Source organism: Trachymyrmex septentrionalis, unplaced genomic scaffold (genome assembly GCF_001594115.1).
Source record: "Trachymyrmex septentrionalis isolate Tsep2-gDNA-1 unplaced genomic scaffold, Tsep1.0 scaffold200, whole genome shotgun sequence".
Taxonomy (NCBI): domain Eukaryota; kingdom Metazoa; phylum Arthropoda; class Insecta; order Hymenoptera; family Formicidae; genus Trachymyrmex; species Trachymyrmex septentrionalis.
In genome coordinates, this window is record NW_017305181.1 from 30,905 (window position 1) to 43,061 (window position 12,157).

The window sequence follows — 12,157 nt, forward strand, 5'->3', positions numbered from 1 at the left end:
ATATATATATATGTTTAAATTTTTATTTCGTTTTCAAGTAGAATGAGACAGACCAATTCTCTGCTTTTAATCACAAATTCTTTCCTTTAAAATATATATTCCTTGCTTTAGAAATTTTCTACCTTAACGACACAAATTCTCTGCTTTCAAAACAAAAATAATATAAGAAAAAGCTTAGTTAAAATATGATAAAATGAAAAAAAATAAAATAGATAATTTCAACAAATTATTCAACAAATATTGCAGAGTATAAATAAACACGATCACGCGTTCATAATATTGAAAGATGTTTTGCATTTAAACAGGAGGAGGCGGATCCCTTAAAAAGAAGTGAATTCTAAAGTCATCCGTATTACCAAAACACATATAATTTTTATATAACAATTATTTTTTTCTCTCTTACTTCTTTGAAAATCCTTTTCCAGGATTAAAGAATACGTATTAATACGTATCTGCGAAGTCTTAATGCTGATAACGACAAAAAGAAACTGAGATCTTTTTATCATTTTCTAGTCTAATTTAATGCTCCAGTTGTGACGTTGTGACAACATTTGCTTCATATAAAAGCTGTGCAATTTGTATTTATGAAATAGTAATCCATAAATCAAATAATAGTTTGCACGAAGAATATGGATTTCTTAAAATTGATTCTGAAAAAAATGATTCTGAAAAAAAATGATTCTGAATCTCGGATGATTCTGAACGCAGCAAGTAGATCGCGCGCCAATCGAAATATTGCTCACTTCAGTAAACATTCGATTCACTCGCATGCACAGTGATTCTTTGTATTGAAGAAGTATTTTAATAAAATTTACCAGCATGGAAAACGATAAACATATTTATTATATGAAATCGCATATGCTAATAAAGTGAAAAATGCGATTTTTGATACTGATCAAGATAAAACGTCTTTGTCGCTTTCAAAACAACATATGACTGATGGACTAAAAATTTGTGGTTAAATTTTATACAAAATACTTGCTGAAAAAGGAAAGTTCAATTTTTTTTGAAAAAGCAAAGATTATTGGGAAGATAATTGCGGAATTTGTGGCAGAAATGATTCGTGATTATTTAAAAGAAGAATTATTTTTGGTAGAAGAATTGTTTTTACTTCAATCAATTTTGATGCGCGTTTATGGAAACTATTATACATATAGTATATAAATTTACACGAAAATCATATAAGCATTAAGATCTAGCTGGATCGTTTAAAAAAGCTTTGATTTCTATAGTTTGTGTTAATCAATTACTACTTTAGGTAATAATTTATTTATTTTCAATTGTCAGTGTAATAAGTTGGTGATGAAATTTTAGAATCAGTCGTGTCAATATCTTTTTGTTTAATGCATTCTTTTACCAAAAGTAATTCTTTATCTTCTTTTAAATGAAAATCACGAATTATTTCTGCCACAAATTCCGCAATTATCTTTCCAATAATCTCTGCTCTTTCAGAACGCATGAAACTTTTCACTTTTTCAGCAAGTTGTATTTTGTATAAAATTTAATCACAAAATTTTCAGTCTATCAGTTATATATTGTTTTGAAAGCGGTAAAGATGTTTTATTTTGCTCAACATCGATAATCGCATTTTCCACTCTGTGCATATGCGATTTTATTATGAATATTTCTATCGTTTTCCATGATAAACTTTACTAAAATATTTCTGCTAAAATAGTTCAGAAAATGGTTGCGCGCGCGAATGAGTCGAATACTTACTGAAGTAAGCAACATTTCGATTAATGCGCGGTCTACTTGCTGCATTCAAAATCATCATGCGAGATTCAGAATCATCCACCCAGGCGTAATTTTATCCCCAACATTCGGTGAAATAAAATGAAATTTATAAGGTATTAATATTTTTCAATGCAGTACGTTTTTTAAATTATTACAATAATTATTTAAAAAATTGATTTCTTCGAAATTATGGCTGAAACGGCTGGATAAGTATTGTTTCCTTTTTGTTCTAGAACAGCCTGTAAAAGGCGCATCAAAATCTCCGATACGTTACGAGTACCTGGTGTTCTTCTTGTTAGAGTGTTAGAGGTCCAATTAGAACGTTATTGTTATACAAAAATTTACGTGTACCTATATGTGCGTGAAAGATTGATGTAGTATTATGTAGTGATGTATCGATGAAACGTAAATCGTTTGTGTGTCAGTGCTGTTTACAATATGACTATTCCTCTTTACGATCTTCATAAAACTATATGGTGGAAAATAATTTAAATTTGAATAAGTATTATAATATTATTAAATGTAGAGATAGAGAATTAAGAATGTTTTATACATACTCGTATTTCCAAAATGATAACAAAATTGTGAGAAAATTATAGATCATTCTAAATCACGTTTGAATATAATACGACAAAGGTGACGGATGCTACCTAGATCATAAGATATTATTTTAATAAATAATATGTTGGATATTTGCTTGTCCATCCAATTGTGGCGCTCAGCAGATCATCGACATGCGAGTCACGGCCGATTGATTATCGACGAGTTATGTTTATGTTTATTATTTTGTTCGCCGCTAGGCGCGTATTCATGCCCTACCGGCAGGTCCTTCGTCACTAATTATCCGCGTGTGTGCACGATGAGTCGTCAAGTCCGCATTGATCGAATAACACTTCTTACATTCTTGTTCTAATATTCTTTTATTCCCAACACAAATCAAATGTAAACTATATTTTTTTTATTATAAATAACGAGTAATTATCTTACAGCGATAGAATTTGTAGTCGATAATCTTGATATTTTCTCGTTATTGTGATTCACTTAGACATTTCCGAAGCTCTTCTCATGTCCTCTTCCTTTCTCTGCGCTTGGTTCAAATTGTCCAACATCCCAATGAAATTTTTATTTGACTGTACTAATTAGTTTTAATTTCCTAGCATTTTCACGAAATCCTTAGAAAACAAAATCACACAGAATATTTAATTTAAACAATATTTAACTTTTATCTTTTAATTAATTATATGTAAATTGCATGTGAATTAAATGGTTAAAAGTTTCTTGCCATTGTTAATTAACAAAATTTTATTATTCATTAATTTTTATTATAAAATTATCTAATTTTTATGTATTATTAATAAAATTATGTCTTCATAACGATAAAAAAATTTTTAAATATTCATTCAGCAATAAATTAAATTTGCTTTTGTCATTATTATATCTCAACTCTTTACTTTTAAAATTAAATAATCAAGCTTTTAAAATTAAAAATTTAGTTTTAAAATTAATTTAATTTTAATTTAAGATATAACTAAAGAATATTCTATGTTACTCACTCGATCCAGTACGATAATGTGATCCGCCCTTTTAAGGAATTGCAATTGATGTGTGACAAGTATCCTCGTCTTACCGTGGAGATATTCGGTGATGCACTTCCCATCGAGATGCCTAGCAACACGAGTATCAACCGCGCTCAAGGGATCGTCGAGCAAATAGACATCCGCTTGTCTATAAATTGCCCTTGCGAGATTGATTCGCGCTCTTTGACCACCGGACAAAGGTACACCTCTATCGCCGATCATTGTTATGTCTCCCTGTGGAAATTGTCGAAAACAATCCTTCGTCAAGACGCACACATTTGCTACATGAAACATTTGCCAAATGATCAAAAAAAAACTTTAAAGAATATTAAAAATTTCAAAATTAGAAAATGTTAGATATTTTTTTTTATCTAAATAGAATCACATATAGATTAAAGATTCAAAAAAATTCATAACACTTGCTAAAATATATCTTTTTTTATATCCAGTCACAAAGACGTAATTTATGTTTAATGATTGATGCGTAAGATTTGAAAGATCTAATTGTAAAAATTGTTACCAATTACGTATAAAAATTCCTGATTCTAACGTGCAATAGCAGGAATATATAAACATTGAATATACAAACAATACATAAACAATATCCGCAACAATTACTTTGGACCACGAAAAGTACCTGCATGTATCTAGCATTATCATAGGACTGGCTAAACAGTATATTGTCCCTTACGGTACCACTGAAAAGCCAAGATTCTTGACTGGCATAGGAGATACGCAGATTTGGATTGTTCGTGAAGTATCCAGTGGATAAATTGTCCGGAAAATTATACTTCGAGGAGCCCTGAGTAAGTTATGAAACCCGTGGCGGGATTTAATTCCTTCAATAGTAGATGTAATACAGACGATTTGCCAGAGCCCACTGCACCAACTACAATACATAATTTACCTGGCTTGATAGTTAAATTAATATTGCACAAAGTCGGCGGCAATTGGCCACTGATCCAATTGGATGAAACTCGCTGAAGCTTTATGTACACCGGAAGATCAGATAATCTTTGATGTTCGGACAGAACGATACTCCCATTTCTCGAGATGTAACAGGCCAATTTGATTCTCTGCATTAGTTTCTTTCTTTGGTTTCTGAGATTTAAACTGCAACTGCGGCGTGTTCTCCGAGAAGCGTCTCGTGTTCACTCCGTCCATCAGCAAAAAATCCTGTAAAAATTAAGCACACTTCAATAAGTACATGCAATAGAGATAAAAGAATGATTGTAGATTTAAGTTCTCCGTAAATTAGAAAATAATATGATAATATATACCTCCAATCGATTGAATGACTATTGATTCACCCAGCAGTATTAGCCCTTGCGGAAAGTACAACGCGACGACGAGTTGAAGTATATTAAAGTATGTCGACATTTCATAGGTCACATCGACAGTCAAATTATTTTCCATTAAGAAAAACATTATCAGAGTGAAATAGACGGTCAATCGTTCCGTGAAGGCTATGATGGCTAAATATGCGACGCGCACGTACGACGAGAATTTAATTTGATTGATCTCTAATTTTCTAATTACTGACACAATCTGGACGATTTCTCCCTGGCGTACATCTTCACCACCTAAACCGAGAATTATCATTTCATAAATTTGATTCATAAAATTTTTTTATAAGATGATACTTGGACCTTAATATTATTCGTATTATTCATATTATTATATTCATCCTATATATTTAATAATAAAATAACTAACCAACTTTTTGGGGATACCTGTATCCCAGCTATGAGTTCGCTCATTAGTTGTACTCTTCGGTCCGTCAGTGGCGCAATCATGGTTCTGAGTTTGAGATTCAAGAAGCTCAAAATCTCTTGTCCTGGGAGGACAATGATCAACAATGTTCCAATGCCAACCAAACACGAAATACCGGCTTTTTGCCACATTATTGTCCCTATGATCGCGGTCTGCGAATAAAAATAAAACTGGTCAGCTTTAACAAACAATTATTTAAGAGCAACTTTGAAATAAGTAAGAAAAAAAATCCTACGTCTTTATAGTTTAAATTAACTCACGATTTGTAAAATGTATACAATTAGCTTATATACATATAATCAATATAATAGATTTTCTACAAATTATACTATAATTATTAAACAATTTATACTTACCAATAATCTACCGAAGAGGTTAATAAATTTAAGTAAGAAGTTTAAATTTAAGACTTTTGTTCAAGAGTGTAATCGAAATTTTCTGTGCAACGTATACTGTTACTGTGGAATGTATACGAATACGAGTATATAAATTCTTTTACGATGTTTTATTAATTTGTATATATACAAAATCATTAAGTTTTTTGTAAAAACTAATTAAGAATATTTAAAATATTGATATTGTTCCGTATCGGGAGTGTACGGTAAGGAGGGGGCCAGGTAATTAACGGGCAAAGTGTTTCGGTTTTCTTTCCACTTTATTTTCAACACCACACACTGAGAAATCGTTCTCAATTTCGTTATTGACTCCGAACCTCCAACACGAAATCGTTGACAACGTGAGAGTCGCGTCGTCGTGGCCACCCCAAGTCGGTATCCCAGCACAACCACAAAGGTACAAGCGAGCGATGAGCGAGCTGTAGCGCGCAACGCCAGACCCCCCGCATCACGCACGTACCCACAAGCGTCCACAGAGGGAGCTCGGAGCTTGATTAATGCGAGACATTGAGCTACCGATATTATACAGATTATTTAATATATTTTAATATAATATATTAATATTTTAATATATTCGGAGAAGATTATGGCTATGAAAAAGTATTTTATTTGCTGTAGAAGAATCTGAAACGTCTATTTATTCTTTTAAAATAAACATTTAATACTCTATAATTATAATTTCCTTTAAAACTCGATTATACACTATTGTACTTAATTGCTTGAAAATATTAATATTAGATCATATTGCTACTATTAATTTATGACAAGAAACATTAGTTTGTTCATAGAATATTTTTTTGTACATATGTATTTACAATATATGCGTAGTTATAAAATAACATTTACATATACGCAAATATGTGCATATACAAAAATTCACAATTCGCAGTGGCGCCTGTTAGCCTTATTCCTTATTGCTTTCTGCTACAAAAGGTCAAAAAGGATTTTCAGACTAAATCTTGAGTAGACGGTGTGACACAGTATCATTATATTCTTGTTATTCGACAAGGATAACATGATCTGTCTTGCACTGTATCACTTGTAGAAAAACACACGATTGCTTTATTGCAATACAAAGTATAAAAATTAGGGCTAGAATTATTATATTGAAAAGAAAACGAGCATTCCATCTAATGAACTTATTTTTATTGTAAAATTCATTTTATATCTCTCTCTCTCTCTCTCTCTCTCTCTCTCTCTCTCTCTCTCCTACTTATTTTACTACTAAAACACTAAAAAACAAGATCTTTAAATTTGAAATTACTCTGACACGAAGCATTTTCATTATTTGGTCTATTTGAGTATAATCTTTTCATAGAATCTGTTATTAAATTGAATTTCGTTATTAAATTGAATTAAATTGAATATAATTAATTTAATTTTTATATGTATATATAAATATATTTCAGGACATTCAATTTTGACTAAGGTACATCAATCATTTGACTTTATATAACGTAATTATAAAAACTTTAATTCATGATTCCATTTTTTTTGCATTTGAACAAAGAAGTAGTTTTAGTTTGAATTTTTTACTCACTGACACAATGAATTTAATTTATAATATTTATTTATATTGTGTCCAACCTTTCATATAATTTCAGTAATTTTATTTATATTCATTCTAACTAAAAAAAGAGCTCTCGCTCTCTTTCGATGTCTCGTTCGCTCTCAAAGAAATTATATTAGTGTTCGTACGTATATATACACAATCACATAAGAAGATGTAGATTATATTATCTGAAGTTGGCAGATCTGAATCCAGAGCTTCAAGGTCCTACCACGTGAGGTCTTCAAAATCAAATCGGACTTGGCCCGTTACTCCTGTTGACCCTTAATGGCATCCTATATAGTTGTCATGTGCTTCTCTTCTGAAATAAAAAGTTATCTTCTCAATGCTTAAGCAGTATGGCTGATCTGAAAACCTTCCATCACGTTATTCTACAAACATGCTTGTATTGAGACGCAGACTTATAAACCAAGACTGCTTAACCCTATAGCGCGGCGCGTGGCGCGAGCTCTGGTGACTTCGTCGGAGGTCAAGCTTCGCTTTATTTCCTAGTGTCGCTAGAATACGGAGTCCGGCGATTTCGTAAACCTTTTTTTCATTGAATCAGACGTCAGACACCCTAAAAATGGCGGAACCAATCACCACACAAGTCTTTCACAATTTTTGGGAAAATAATACATTATATTACTTATCTTCCATAAATTAAAACATTTTATTACGCAACTGTATGGCATTGTGTATCCTATAAATACAGAGAATTATTGTCATAATACTTATGAATGAGAGGGGAATATTCGACTGTAATTAGTCAATTCTTAGAGCCTGTTTATAATACGCCATTTATTTAGGCTGATATCATAAAAGTTAGAAGATAGGAAACCCATACTACCATTTATAATAGCCGGCAAAAATATATATTTGGGCCGTAACCGAAAAGTTGATTCAACTTTATTTTTACCGGCCTACGGTCACGGAAAAATACGGAAAAAATACAAAAGAATAGAAAAGTGCAAAATACCAAGAGATTCAAGTGCAAAAGAATTTTTCTTTTAACCTGTTCGAGAAAGAACTTAAATCAGAAGAAATAAAAATAAACAATGCTGATTTGATTTTCTGAGTCAAATAATTCAGCACTTATATGATAAAAACGTTCTTTTTTTCCCTTTTTTATTAGACGTACACTCCAACGGCGTTTTTTTGTTATTTTTTTTTATTTAACGGTGCATCTAAGTATGCACCGTTAAATATGTATGTACATGCTAGCTCCAGAATTGACAGGAACATTCCACACACTGCCACATGTTGGTTAAATCTATATTTTTTTATTAAATTTAAAATTTATTTATATTATTAACAACTTTCAGGTTATGACTATATCGCGGCCATAATAGCGAAGTACCAGCTATTATAAACGGTTCCTTAACAAATTACGGTATACGGCATACGGGAAATATAAACGCTCCCTAATTCGGAACGACTTTGGCTATGTTCAGAAATGTCACTTGAACTCACAGTATAAGTAAAAACAGTAGTTTCATTCTCTGTGGCCTACTTTTCAGCTAGAGTTTAACCGGATCAGAATGTAAGAACCAACCAACTACAGTCGAGTATTCTCCTGTTACAATCAAACGACAGGGAAATGCTCGACTGTAGTTGATCTTACATTCTGATTCGGATTACATCCTCAGTAGAAATCCCCTGTCACAGTATACTCGTATACAATAGCGCAACCACAGTACATACAGTAGCGCAACTCTCTGTCGGTACCTTTGATGTTAGTGTTGGTCAAAATGGAGTGCGCATGCGTAAAATAAGCAAGTTACCTAGCGTTGCCATGGTTATCACTTTCTTTTTCTTTTCATCCTTTTTTCGCTCTGTCAAAACTCATTAGATTTATTCGCGTCGCACTCCAATAAATGCGTTGGAGTGAGTAAAAGCTGTTATAGGAGCATATTAGAGCATGCAACATATACAAACGAATAAACCTACTATTACAATGAAATAACTTGAACTTAATGAAAATTAATAAAAATAAATTGTAAACATATTGAAAAATAAAAAGAAAATATAGAAAAATATTAGGAAAAATATAAAATTAACTTAAAAATGTATATTTGTATAAAGAAATATTATGTAATTATATATCTATGAAAATGTTATGAGAAAGCTGAGAGATATAAAAGAAATTTATATACATGTATGTCCAAAAAATAAATTTAAAGTACAATAAATGAAAAGAAATCCTTTTTGCTCGATTTTCTATGTTACATTTTGTTCACTTTTTCATTTTATCACTTTTTCACAAAAATTAGATCAATCTCTTGAGATTTCTCACACAACATTTCACCAAATGGACAATACACGTAATACTTTCCTCTAAATTTCTACTCTGAACAATAAAAAAAGGGAAGAAATGAAACGGAGCAACTTGCTTATTTCACGCATGTGCACTTCATTTTGGCCAATATAAAATCGGGAGAGATGCGTTACTATATATACTGTGGTGCAACTCTCTCGATTTTATGTTGGCCAAAATGGAGTGCGCATGTGTGAAATAAGCAAGTTGCCCCGTCTCATTTCCTTCCTTTTTTTATTGTTTTCTCTCTTTCTCTCTCTATTTAAATAAGTGTTTCAATGTTCCACTTAAACGTTTGTCTTTCAAGCATACATGGTTCAGAGTAGAAATTTAGAGGAAAGTATTACGTGTATTGTCCATTTGGTGAAATGTTGTGTGAGAAATCTCGAGAGATTGGTCTAATTTTTGTGAAAAAGTGATAAAGTGAAAAAGTGAACAAAATGTAACATAGAAAATCGAGCAAAAAGAATTTCTTTTCATTTATTGTACTTTAAATTTATTTTTTGGACATACTCGTACATGTACGAGTATATAAATTTCTTTTATATCTCTCAGCTTTCTCATAACATTTTCATAGATATATAATTACATAATATTTCTTTATACAAATATACATTTTTAAGTTAATTTAATATTTTTCCTAATACTTTTCTATATTTTCTTTTTATTTTTCAATATGTTTACAATTTATTTTTATTAATTTTCATTAAGTTCAAATTATTTCATTGTAATAGTAGGTTTATTCGTTTGTATATGTTACATGCTTTAATATGCTCCTATAACAGCTTTTACTATAATAACTCCAACGCATTTGTTGAAGTGCGACGCGAATAAATCTAGTGAGTTTTGACAAAGCGAAAAAAGGATGAAAAGAAAAAGAAAGTGATAACCATGGCAACGCTAGGTAACTTGCTTATTTTACGCATGCGCACTCCATTTTGACCACACTAATATCAAAGGGGAGCCGACAGGGAGTTGCGCTACTGTATGTACTGTGCCCCTGTCATTGAACTATAACAGGGGAGTACTCGATTGTAGTTGGTTCTTACATTCTTATCCGATTTAAACCCTCAATGGGAACTAAATCCTCGATACCTTTGATCTGACGCAAACGACCGATATGTTGTAAATTGTGCGTGAGCACTTATAAAAGTGAAGAATCTTATAGCATTTTCGTCCCGATTGGATTTGCACCAACTTAGATTAGAAAATGCTTTACTATTGGTTGACGTTACACGCTCTATAGGAAAGCACAAAACATCATTACTTCAACTCAGATTAGTGCAAACTCGGTCGGGCCGAAAACGCTATTAGGGAATAGGGAAATTAATTAGTGCGCTATGTCGAAATTTGTGCAAAATAATCGCCACCATTTTTGGATACTGTGACTCGGATGCCTCCGATGCCTCGGATTCATCATCTGTCCTTATTTAACATTTAGGATGCGTTCCGAATTATACATAAAGCGCATGATGTATCATTTTATCTTCTTTATTATTTGGTGAACAACAAGGACAAATGATGCACTTCATACGTAAACAAAGGATGCGTTTGAGTTGCCGCTACAAATATTTCGAAGCATTTGATTAACCAATCGAAAGAAAGACTTTTACTAATTGAACAATCAAAGGACATGATAAATTCGAGCATCTGAGCGACGTTTCCTTTCAGGGGCCCTGAATACATATAAATAATTTTCGCGTACGAAAATGACAGTTCCTTGATTAGTTGATTGTATACGGAATTGCTATTTTCGTATATGCGATATTTGTTCAAGAATAGAATCCCTGTGCACAGTCCACGCGGTCTTCATGCGTAACTCGGAACGCACCTATAAAATATTGGATAATCTAAAAGAATACACTAATGACAGCGAGTGCTCATTCAACTGTTGAGTCCGCTAAACGCAACCAATAGGACATTTTTGCAATAACGTTAATTCAGGTACGGTAAAGTCGCTATTCTTTTCTTAAGTAGTTGTTAAGAAAAAGATAACCTGATCTTAGCGTTCACAGTATTTGGATAAAACGGTATTGCAAATACTCCCTAATATCTTACTTAAGGGTGCGGTCCACTTAGCGCTACAAATGCTTCGAAGTGTTCGATTGACCAATCGGAAGAAAGAATTTTATTGATCAATAAAAAAATGCTTCAAAGCATTTGTAGCATCAATGGACCGTAACCTAAAACGGTGAGCATACACTCTTGCATATCGCATAACACATGAGGCATAAGAAATTAAACCAATCAGAATTCTTTATTTCATAAAAAGGAAGGAAATGAAGGACTTCAATTGGTTCATTTTCTTACGTATTACGTGTTATACGTTATGTAAGAATCTGTGCTCTTCGTTTAATTCTATTATTTCCAGAAAAATGAGTAGCCGATTAAGTTTTGGCATAAATCAATCTGTTTGTTAATAAGAACTATTTTTTGTGTACAATTTTTTTTCAATTTTTTTCCTCTCCAATATCTCAATACTTATTTAATTTTAAGAGTAATAATAGAAATTATGGTACAACTAAGTAATATAAATCTGTTAATGTATGCACAACAGATTCAGCCAACACGGTCCTTATAACAATTACAACAATCAATATAAACTAAAATATCATATATGATACGTAATCTAATTGATAAATTTTTATAATAACCTAATATATTAGCAAATTAAGTAACGCTTGTAATAAGATTTGGATTTATGAAACTTTATTTTTTGACTATACATATGGCTTTGCTAAGAATTGTATATATATATATGTGTGTGTGTGTGTGTGTGTGTGTGTGTGTGTGTGTGTGTGTGTGTGTGTGT

General features: G+C 31.8%; 2 long non-coding RNA genes across 4 annotated transcripts; one reads left to right on the plus strand and one right to left on the minus strand.

Annotated features, from left to right (window-relative positions):
• The first annotated feature begins 754 nt into the window (after positions 1-754).
• Positions 755-2,168, plus strand: LOC108747882. The gene is made up of 3 exons (XR_001939274.1): positions 755-796; positions 1,676-1,847; positions 1,968-2,168. It is a non-coding gene; the product is annotated as an uncharacterized LOC108747882 (long non-coding RNA).
• Positions 2,169-2,475: 307 nt separating this feature from the next.
• LOC108747881 lies at positions 2,476-5,480 on the minus strand. Of its 3 annotated transcripts, XR_001939272.1 has the most exons (7): positions 5,441-5,480; positions 5,028-5,236; positions 4,592-4,894; positions 4,219-4,487; positions 3,949-4,113; positions 3,288-3,545; positions 2,476-2,906 (listed from the first exon to the last, which is right to left on the minus strand). It is a non-coding gene; the product is annotated as an uncharacterized LOC108747881 (long non-coding RNA). The 3 variants fall into 3 exon arrangements; XR_001939273.1 differs by having other exon boundaries at positions 3,949-4,487; positions 5,045-5,236; XR_001939271.1 differs by having other exon boundaries at positions 3,949-4,487.
• Positions 5,481-12,157: the final 6,677 nt, after the last annotated feature.